The sequence below is a fragment of the Callorhinus ursinus genome, unplaced genomic scaffold (genome assembly GCF_003265705.2).
Source record: "Callorhinus ursinus isolate GAN/ISIS: 27379988/994484 unplaced genomic scaffold, GSC_fseal_2.0 scaffold7, whole genome shotgun sequence".
NCBI classification, from domain to species: Eukaryota; Metazoa; Chordata; class Mammalia; order Carnivora; family Otariidae; genus Callorhinus; species Callorhinus ursinus.
Genome location: NW_027397069.1, coordinates 38,508,177 through 38,519,448, shown reverse-complemented (window position 1 = coordinate 38,519,448; position 11,272 = coordinate 38,508,177). Strand labels below are relative to the sequence as shown.

Below are 11,272 nucleotides of genomic sequence, written 5' to 3'. Positions count from 1 at the left end.
TCAATAGCAGTCCTAAGTCAACCACAGAAGTGAGATAGAAGCATGAATCTGAATAATATATATAAACACTGAGGAATTACAAGGTAGATCAAGGACTGTCCAGAACCTGCGTGGAGTGGTGGCATCTGGTGACAGAACACCCCCAGACCAGCAGTGGAGATATAGTTTGGAGAAGAACCTTTAAGTTCTGGTCTTATATCTTTCCCATAAACTCAAACACCTATTTTCATGTTGGCATGACGATACCGGGGCAGAATAAAAGACTCCTGTGGAAAAAACTAACTTTTACTTCAGAGCTGATGAATTACAGTGTAATATTTCCAGTTTTTATTTTTATTTTTCTAAGTACTTTATGTTTTATGGTTGAAACTGTTCAGAGACATTGCCAGTTGAGAGTCAGCAAATAGAGGTGGTTGATTACAGTTCTGGAGTGCCTGGTGCTCTTAGCCCTGGGGTTCATTGCCACTCAAATTTTTTAAAAAAGATTTTATTTTTAAGTAATCTCCACACCCAACATGGGGCTTGAACTTACAACCCTGAGATCAAGAGCGGTGTGCTCTACTGACTGAGCCAGTGGGGGCCCCCATTGCCACTCATCTTTGACAAAGAAAACCAACAAAACCAGAAAACAAATAAGACTTTTAAAAAAGGCTGATAGAAGATCAAATTACAGAAACCAGTTATGTTTGTCAAACCAGTAATATCCAAGTAGAAAATATAAATAACACATGAGCAACAAAAACTAAGTTACCTAGGAATTAACTTAAAAAGGAATACATAAAGTCTAAAAAGAGAATTAGTTAGAATTAACTATATTAAGAGTTACACAGAAAATAATGGAGAAGACTTGAAAATATTTCCTGTTTTATTGGTTTGGATGACTTAACATAAATTAATTTTTCTAAGATAAATTTATAAATTCAGTGCAATCTCAATCCAAATTCCAGTTGGAAATAAAGAACTCCATAACATTTACATGATAAACAGTCACAAACATACGATTTCTTAAATAAGAACCTGAGGGTACAAACCATGAAGAATACAATTTATAGATGATTAAGTTAAAATTAAGGATTTCTATTCAATGATGGCAAGATAGAGTTAATTGACAAATGACAGAGAAAATACTTGCAATATCTAAACCAACAAGGGTTAATATCTAGATTATATAAAAACTCCTAAAACCAATATGGAAAAGGAGAAACCAAGAGAGAATAATAAGTAAAAAACAAACAAACAAACAAAACCCCAAAAACTGATACATAAAAGAATAAAGGCAAAATGTAAAACAAAAATTATGCTTAAACCCATTCATTAATTAATGCTATTTTATTTTATTTTTTTTAAATTTTTTATTTAATTAATGCTATTTTAAAACAATGGTGCTCTATACTCTGCATTTTTCAGATTGGCAAAATTATGAAGTTGGATAATTCCATGTATTTTCAGGGTATGGAATATGGAAGCTTCATGCACTGCTGGCAATGAAAAAGGCTAATGCAATCATTCTGGAAAGCCATCTGGCAATATTTGGTCAAATTAAGCATGTGAATACTATTATCCAGGAATCTTATTTTTTGGAACATACCCAGAGAAATTCTTACACATGTTAATAAGAGTGTATATACTATTATAGATTGTGGTAGTGAGGCATAAGAGAAAATCTAGTTGGCCATTCCAAGGGCAATTGATAAGGATGATTTAATGAAGCATGTGGTTGAATACTGTTGATATTCATAAGCAATATGGGTAGATACTTTAAAATTCATTTGAATATAAAAACAAAAATTATGAGATCTATTACATAACACAACTAAAAATACACATAAACAATGTTTAAAGAACAAATAAAAGGATCCCAGATTATATTACAATTAACTAGTTGCAATGGGTAATGTGGAAATTTAGCAAATTTAGCCTGAGATAGCCAAAATTCTCTATTCCCTCTCCAGCTAAAAAATAACACTCTTTCTGTAACATTAGAAATGTTAAGGACAGAGGCAAAACTCTATCAACAATGTGATAACAGGAGGGAATCCTGGGGCGCCTGGGTGGCTGAGTCAGTTAAGCAACTGACTTAATTTCTCCTTGGGTCAAGATCTCAGGGTTGTGAGATTGAGCCCTGCATAGGGCTCCAGAGGGTGGAACTCACTTAAGATTCTCTCCTTCTCCCTCTCCCCCTACCCCTACCCCTCCCCACCCTTTCCCACCCCGCTCCCCGCTCATACTCTAGTGTTCTCTCTCAAAAAGAGAGAGACAGAGAGAGAAAATCCCTAATTTGGTGCTATTGATACAAATCATGCATTGCCACTCTGTGGTACTTTATGTAACCTAGCTTTGGGTGTGGCAAGAAAATACACAGGGGTAGCCAGTATACATGTGTTAGATGATCAGTAAAAATTGGTACTCTCCCCACTTCAACAGCCTCCTTCTTAGAAAGGGGACATTAAAGTGAAGATAAAGAAAAGGTGGAAGGACTAAACCAGGTGAAATTGTTCAGATGGCTCTTAGAAAATGGAATTAAAAAAATAAAAGAAAGAAAATTGACAGTGTTGCTACTAAGAATTGGTGGTATATCATCAATGGTTGAGCGGTTGAAAACCAACTTAAACTCTAGCCATAAGATTTGCTTCACATATTCTACCTTGGATTAATTAAAATTCTGTTCTGAGAATCACAAATTAGACAAAATAGTTCCTTCCCCCCTTGTTTAATAGAAAACAATCTGAGAACAAGTAACTGAAAGACAGGGATTTTTCAGCACAATACCAGAGAGGACGAGCCAAGGTCTTAGACAATGCTATATGAAAAATGTTTATGAGGAATATGCGAAAGTTTTGGAGATGATTGGGTATAGGCAGTAAATTTGAAGTATTCACTGGGAATAGAGAGAAAAGGCCTAAAGGTAAAATGTTGAGAGTACAGATATGCTCTGGTGGAAAATTGAGACATATGACAGGAAAATACATTTTGTGTTATGTCACCATTACATTAAAGTATAATTGAGATTGTATTATGTGCAAATGGAGAGATCCAAATGTACCATTTTTAAATTGGAGATGAGCCAGATTTACCCTTGACCTGATTAAAATTGGACATTCGGAAACCTTTGGAATTTCTCTGGCTATCTTCTATAGTAAATATTAACTGATACAGATTTCTGGAAGGGCAACAAGAGATTATTCCCCTGGTTAAGAAAGAGTTTGAAATGAGAGTGTTGATTTCCACTAACTTTTTAACAACTCCGTCTTGTAGATACACAAGGCAGTTAGTTCACGGAGAAAGACAATAAGGCTATTGGGACCAAAGGAGACAATTTTCCTGAGAGATTTGTCTGGAACAGTTATGGTAAAGCCTATATAACAAAAAATACAACAAGACAAGGATTATTGATATGGTATAACAGATTTGACTAGCTCCTTCTTACCCATTCCTTTTTTTTTTTTAAGATTTTATTTATTTATTTGAGAGAAAGAATGAGAGAGAGAGAGCACATGAGAGGGGGGAGGATCAGAGGGAGAAGCAGACTCCCTGCCGAGCAGGGAGCCCGATGCGGGACTCCAGGATCATGACCTGAGCCGAAGGCAGTCGCTTAACCAATTGAGCCACCCAGACGCCCCCCATTCCATTTTTGTAATAGAGTCAAACATTATCTGCATTTATGTGGAGTGGACTTCAGTACACTTTCACATTTTTCCCCCCAAAGGAACATTTAATTCACTGCATACTGTCATAAAGTAGTACGTCAGCACTTAGACTTTAAAGTCAATAGAATCAATTGATTCATTGAGTTGAAAATGTAATAATTCTTCCTCAGACAGGAAGATAGAAGGAGCGTAGTACAGTGGTGATGTCACCTATGTGACAAATAAAGACTGGTTGATTTAAGCAGACAAAATTTAAGATCGAGCAGAGTCTGTGAAATGTTGGACAATTATAATGAGCTTGGAGTATCTTCCCAATTACGGGAAATAGATTACTATTTTTTACTGTCCCCCACAACAAAATAAGTACAGAAACTAATGGGACAGTTTGTGTTCTGGTGAATCACATGTCTTATTTAGTGATAACGTTGGACCCTATGCACAAAGTCCTGAAACTTGTGCTTGAATGAAATCAGCATTTGAATGGGGCCTGAAAATAAATAACTATTAAAAGATTTAAAAGGATTGTGGCTTACACATTGCTTGTAGGACCTTGTGATCCAAACACTCAAATAATTTTAAAAAATTTCTGAAATTAAAAGGAGTAAAGAATGGAGCCTTTGGCAGAAATTGAAAACTATACCCCAGTAAAGATTGAATTTTGGATTTGAAATATGCCTATTGTAGCCACTCAATACAGTTGTTTGGAAAGACAATTGGTAGCTGTTATTGGGCATACAAAGAGACTACTTTAACATAAAAGGACATCAGAAAACCTTGAGAACAGAAAAACCTATTATGTCATGTGAAGCAGCAGAGAAATATTTGAATGAGGAGACAGCAGTTCAAGATCCAAGATCATCTGACAAATGTCCATGCCCTTTATGAAAAGACTGCTTCAGTTCTTTTAGGGTCAATGATGAATATCCCAAGACCTTCCTGCTCATATTGTTACATGGTTTGAACCACATTTTCCCTTGTAACCAAGGAAAAACAGGCTTGTTGATTACTTATGAGAGTCCCTGGATTGAAGGTCATGTTCTTGTTTAGAAATCAGTGAAAGTAAGCCCTATACTTGGTCAAGTTCTAGTGAAGGAAGGTGGGAATAAATTGTAAATTTATGCCATAGATACAACTGAATGCCCCAGTATTAATATATATATATATATATATATATATATATATATATATATATATCCTCACGAAAGTGCTAGAATATTTACAGATTTTTGGACTAGATACAAATGTCTTGAGATGCAGTCTGGCAAATGGACCCTGGATGATTGGACACTACCAATATGGGGTATTTAGTTATGGAAATTCTTATGGAAATGTAGAGGTAGAATTAAGACCTGGTAGTTGGCACAAAGGAGACTTTAGGTGATTTGGGCAGATCCTTAGTACCAAACACCTGTGTTACTGAAATAGGTGACACAATGGTGTTCAAGCAATCCAAAAGTAGGTGAAGTAATGAAATATTCCTGTCAAATTCAGTGAACCATTATTGTATTAAAGGATTATGCTTAGTATCATCAAGAAATAAAGTGCCTGAAGATGGCTTAAGAAGAATACCTTGAGGTCAAAGACCTGCACACAATGACAAGTGGATTATATCCAGCCTCACTGCCCAAAGGACAATTTCATAAGGCAAACCCTAATTTGGGGTGCATTTTATACTTTCAAATTGCACACATTCCTTTAATTCCCTGTGACAAAAATATATATGGTATTTTAATTAGCACTTGCTCCAATAGGCCAAGCAGGAGCTATAGGAACAGAATTCAGAACTCTGAATCACACTAAAATTAAAATACTAGAGGCCTGTCATCATGTTGAAAACAGTTTGCTAATCCTAATATGCATTAATGGGAGCTCCAAGACTAGTCATGACTGGTGGTTGGTATGGAAATAAAATCAAACAGTACAATGGACTAAACTTGTCAGGTTGATAGGATACATACAATGCCGGGAGAGGACATGGACCCTCACCAAAACAACTGATAACTGTTTTAACCTTTATGAAATTTGTATTTTAAAGATCACTGGCCAGAAATGCTAGAGATCCAGATGGTAGATTGTTCATTTATAAAAATATGAATACTATGCTGAAATTATAACAACATTACTCAGGAGTAAGGTCTTTAAATGTTCTATTAACTCAGGTACTATATATATATATATGTGTATATATATATATATATATATATGATGACTTATGTTTTTCATGGTTTACTTCCATTTGTGCCAGGAATGAAGGGCCAACACTATGTCCTCCCTCTGGGGCTAAGTGATAAGTGTTGCTGAATGATAACTGGAAACCTGAGTTGGAAAGAGCTTGATTTATCATATCTGAGATATAGTTATCTCTAGAAACAGATAGATTCCAGAATTTAATAAACATTGTCTTCTAGGCACAATTGCAGGCATTAGACATGTCCCTTCTGTGGAGAAAGAATAGAAAATTGTACTGTATCATGCATGGATGTTAAGCTTTTAAAAATCTCTTTGTCATGGCTATAGTGTATAACAAAATTTGATCAATTCTAATTGACTAAATGAAAATAGAAATTATGTAGAGTATGATCTCAATTACTGGAAAATATTTGGGTGGACTACTTTGAAAACCTTAAATGTTATACCCATGGAAAATGGCCAGAAAAAAAAAAGTATACTTGGTCTTAGAAGATTACAGATGCAATTAATCACTTTATCTGTACATGTAAAAAGTTTCAAATAATTGTGGATTACAGCAGAAAGAGAATATTCTCATAAAAGTAATCCATATCTATTAAAGGATATAGTCACAATTAAAAAGATTTTTGTAAGGAATTTATACTCACCTGTTACTGGTGAATATAGGGTTAAGAGTATATTGATTCCTTTGTAATACATTGCTCTATTTGTTAACAATCTATTTGCCTTGTGTTTAATCAGCTTAAGAATCTCCAGTTATATCTAATAATTTGTTGTTTCCTAAGTGTGTCATGCTTTCCCTTACCTCCAGGCCTCTTTATCACTATGGTATTTCCTAAAAAATAAAAGAAAAGAAAACAATCTTTTTGCTTCACCATGTCTTAAGCATTCTTCAAATTAACTCCTCATGGAAGCTTTTCCTATTGCTGAGTTTGGGTTATATGTGTTTTTTATTTGCCTCTCTATAACTATAATCAATTCTAGTCCAAATTCCCGTTTACTTGTTCATCTTGATTTTTAGACCAGAGTGCCACCGTGTAATTCACAGACTACAGCATCAAAATCACATGGGAGGTAATTTTAAAAAATATGTCCTAGGATCTCACCCTAGACTTATTAAATGAGAAAATTAGAGCCTGGGAATTGGCTCTGGTGATTCTTATGAGCGCTAATATTTGAAAAACCTGTGCTCTACTCTGTGCTCTCCTAGATAATCTACCGACTAAGCTTTCTGACATAGTCCAATAAGACTGTAGAACTTCAACCCTGCTCCTAATTCCAATTAGTTTTCTACTGGATCAGACTTCTCAAACATAAGTATTTTATAACCCCTTTAATAGGAATAATAATAACAAAATAAAGTAGCATAGGCCACAGTGTTTATTTGAATTATTTATTATATCATTTGCTGTGTTTTAAGCACAAACACAAATCTAGGTATGAAGTTACTGTGACTTAAATTTTTCTATTACTATAAATCAAAGAAAATTTAATAATTATATACAAACAAGAATGGAAAAACAAATATTAAAATTATCAATATTAATTTAGTGGAATAAGTCTACTTCATTAACATTAAATTACTGAATGCAAAATAAATCTGATAAAATTGACATTTCAACACAGCTTCTTTTGAGTTTATCATGATTAACCCTGGTTCTAAGTCTTACCCAATTTTTAAAATATGAAATACCATGAAACTTTCTTTTGGATAGAACAACACAATAGCTTTTGGGTTTTTTTGGCCAGAAACTTACTTATTTGCCGAAGTATTTTCTATTACATTTTGTTTAATATTTAAATTTTTTAATTAAAGTTTTGCTTTGTTTTAAGAGCAACTGCCGTTTTACTGGAGGCCCCATGTGGGATTGGCGGGCAGGGATGTCACCATGAGCTCTACCAAGTAATAGGGTTGGGGGGTACACCCGCAGAGAAGGGTCTGGAGTCTCACCTTATAGCCTCACCATCCACAGCAAGAAGATCACCTTGGCAAGTCTAGCCCCCAACTGCCTCTCAGGCTGGGAAAAGCAGAGCAGAGCAGTGGAGTGGGGCTAGAACCAAATGTGCAAGATTCAAGAACCACTCAGTGTCCAACCAAACCCCCAGCCTGGGCTGCTCCTTGTAGGGAAGGGTTGTAGGAAGGAGGTTGCCAGGCATGGACTGGCCCATACCTGGAGGGAGTGTGGGTGGAAATCAAAGGGGATCTCAGGAGAGGAAACACAGGAACAGAGAGAAGGCCATGAGAGTGTAGCAGAGTTCCCAGAAGGGGGCAGGGCTCGTGAAGGGGTGGGCTGGCCCCATTTGGATGGTTACTAGTAGGGTGGGACCGCTTCTGCAGACACTGCCTACTGTTCCGGTACCTGGGGTTCGCCTCCAAGGAGTTGCTCCCCATCTTCTCACCCAGGTCAGCAGGGAGCAACAGTAAAAGGGGAAGGGGTGGCAGAGGGCCCCGGCAGGGCAGGGGTTCTTGCCCCAACCCCAGTCCCAGCTGCTAGCGGCTCTGCAGGTATAAACTCTGCAGCATCTTGCCCACTACCACTCACAATTTTCCCGGCATAGCGGCATGCCACATGTTGGCTCTCCCTGCCCACTGGGGTCCATCTGCTGCTTCCAAGGTCCCAGATTCAAGGAGCACTCATAGAAGCAGACTGGCCTGGGTGAAGTGCTTCTGACAGCCCGGGGTCATCAATCTGCGGTGAACCAAACTGAAATTGTAGAGCAGGGACACATGCAGGTGGGCTTCCTGGTTAGTGTTAGCCACGCAGCCAACTCAGCAGGCTGAGCTGAGAAGATGAGAGTCTATGCAGAACAAGGCAGCTCGAGTTTTAGGGCTGAGTACTGGTAATAGGTAAGCTATAGATGAAAAGAGCCTCAGAGATAGGTAAAGAATCCCTCTCAGGTATGCAGTTGGGTACTAATCTACCCACGTTTAAGGAAAATACAGGAGGCTGGGAAGAGAACCACCTGAAACATGTTTAGAGAAAACAATCGCCAGAGCTCAAACACAGCAATAAGTGGTTTGTGTTCCACCCAGGTGGGAAAATGTTATAAATCTTGGGCCATTGAGTAGAGTAGTAAGAAAGGTATTGCCTCTGTAGTGAAATAAAATTAGCTCAAGACTAAAGACTTGCTCTGGCCCTACAGTGGAGACACACAATAGCAAGTCATCAGGGAGACAATCCCTTTGGTATCAAAGAGAGATGAAAATGTAATTGCCTAGAAAAAGGATTGTTAATTGGAAGATATGACAACAAACTGATTTATAGACACTATGCAACATTATATTTTGTCTTCTGTGTGGGTTCTTCAGAAAGTGACCTTGGCATTTTAAATCTAATACAATCACACGAGAATCCCAAGATTCATGGATCTCTTACCATGCATATCCAGATCTGACCCCTAAATCCACCCCACCATCTCCTGAAAATCATTCATAATGTCCCTAGAACTCAAGATACTTGTGGAAACATTGCGTAAATGGGGTTTAATATTCCATGTAGACAAGGTTCACAATATTCTTGCAGAAATGGTGATGGGGGCTAATGGTATTGGAGATGAACATAAATGAGATTGTTACACAAATTGATGCACAAAATAAACTGGAGAAATCTGAGGCAGGAGCTCCAGCCCATGCTGTATCACGGAGGACTTTAGGGGAAAGAAGGGAAAACCGAACGGGGGCGGGAATCAGAGGGGGAGATGAAGCATGAGAGACTATGGACTCTGGGAAACAATCAGAGGGTTTCAGAGGGGAGGGGGATGAGGAGATGGGTTAGCCCGGTGATGGGTATTAAGAGGGCACGTACTGCATGGACCACTGGGTGTTATAGGAAAACAATGGATCGTGGATCACCACATCAAAAACTAATGATGTGCTATATGGTGACTAACAACACAATAAAAAAATTAAAAAAATAAGTTACAAAGTTACACTCAAATAAAAATATGAATCTTCCTGGGATCCCAAGAAATAGTAACATTGGTGACATCAGTATAAAAGTGCCAAACTTGCCCTTTTTTAAATAAAATATTTAAAAAGGTCACTCCCAGGTAAAAACCCAGGAAAAGTCATCTAAGTTTACCATGCAGTTGTTTACCAAAAATAGAGGAGGAGAGTCTTAACTTTTGCTCTTGGATTTAAGTCAAGGTACTACATAGAAGTTGCATAAAATCAGAATGGAAGTTCAATGTTGCTTTTCTTATTCAGTATTTCAAAAAGTGTTTAAGACATTTCTTTGAATTATGTACCATCCAAGATGTTGGTGTTTTGTAGGGATCATAAGAGCTGCATTCCATAATTCTTTCTGTTATGTGTCACAACTGTTATTTAAAGAATGAAGTATATATTGTATGAAAACATTATGACCTCTTTCTCTTAGTTTAAATAAACTCCAAGGTAACCGGACTTCTAAAGCAAAAAAAAAAAAAAAAAAAAAGTCATGTGTTTTGGAAATTTTTATAGTCTTACTTGTTATTAAATTTTTAGTTTAATAATCCCTTATGCATATAATTTTTAGTTATTGTTATTTGATGGATGTGCCTTTGTTAACTGTACCCTTAAGAAACAATGGTGATGATTGAGATTTTACTTTTGATTTTTTTTATCTTATTACAACCTATTTGGGAAATGGCAAGTTATTGTTTTTATTTTCCTAATCTAGTACTTTTCTTCTGCTACACATTAATAGATGGCTCCTTTAGACTATTGATTGCTACTATCTGCAACCTACATTTATCACAGCTGCATCACTGTTTTCTATTGCACAGTAATTTGCTCCTCATTTTTTTCATTTTGTAGCACACAAAAATTAAAATCATAAATACCTGGTAATCGGAGACCATATAGGGTGCATATTTAACATGATATTGTTTTTTATAACCATTTTATTCAAAACATAAACAGATTTAAAATATAGATATTATTAACAGTGGAACAAAATTTTTAAAAATAGGGTTAAGTGACTGAAAATGAAATGTTCCAAGGTGTTATCACTGGTGATAAAAAGCAAACTAACAATATTTCTCTATTTTAACATACCTTATAATATGCTGTCAAATATATTGAGGTTTGCTGGGCTGGCCCGATTCCACTTACTCTTCATTCCTCACTCTATGGCTTTGTCCTTTGAATCATTGAGTTAGCCCCATCCTTCTAATTTTGCTTAAGTTAGCCAAGGTTAGGTCCTGTTAATTGCAGCCAAAGAAATCTTGATACACAGGGTTTTCAGACCATCAACATTCAATCATTATTTTACATGTTTTATGCTAAATATTTTGTTAATTTTTATGTGATATTCAAAAATAAATAAAGCATACTTTTTAAGGAACATATAGTGGAGATTTTAAGTATAAATTTGTATAATGAGCGTTTAAATCATAACACTTAAGACAAAATTCTAAAAGATTTTTGACAAAATTCCTAAACCACTGTTCAT

General features: G+C 36.3%; 2 pseudogenes; one reads left to right on the top strand and one right to left on the bottom strand.

Moving 5' to 3' along the window:
* Positions 1–8,042: 8,042 nt before the first annotated feature.
* On the bottom strand, positions 8,043–8,810 carry LOC112826358 (sperm-egg fusion protein Juno-like; annotated as a pseudogene).
* Positions 8,809–9,863, top strand: LOC112826357 (AP-3 complex subunit sigma-1-like; annotated as a pseudogene).
* The last annotated feature ends 1,409 nt before the right edge of the window (positions 9,864–11,272 follow it).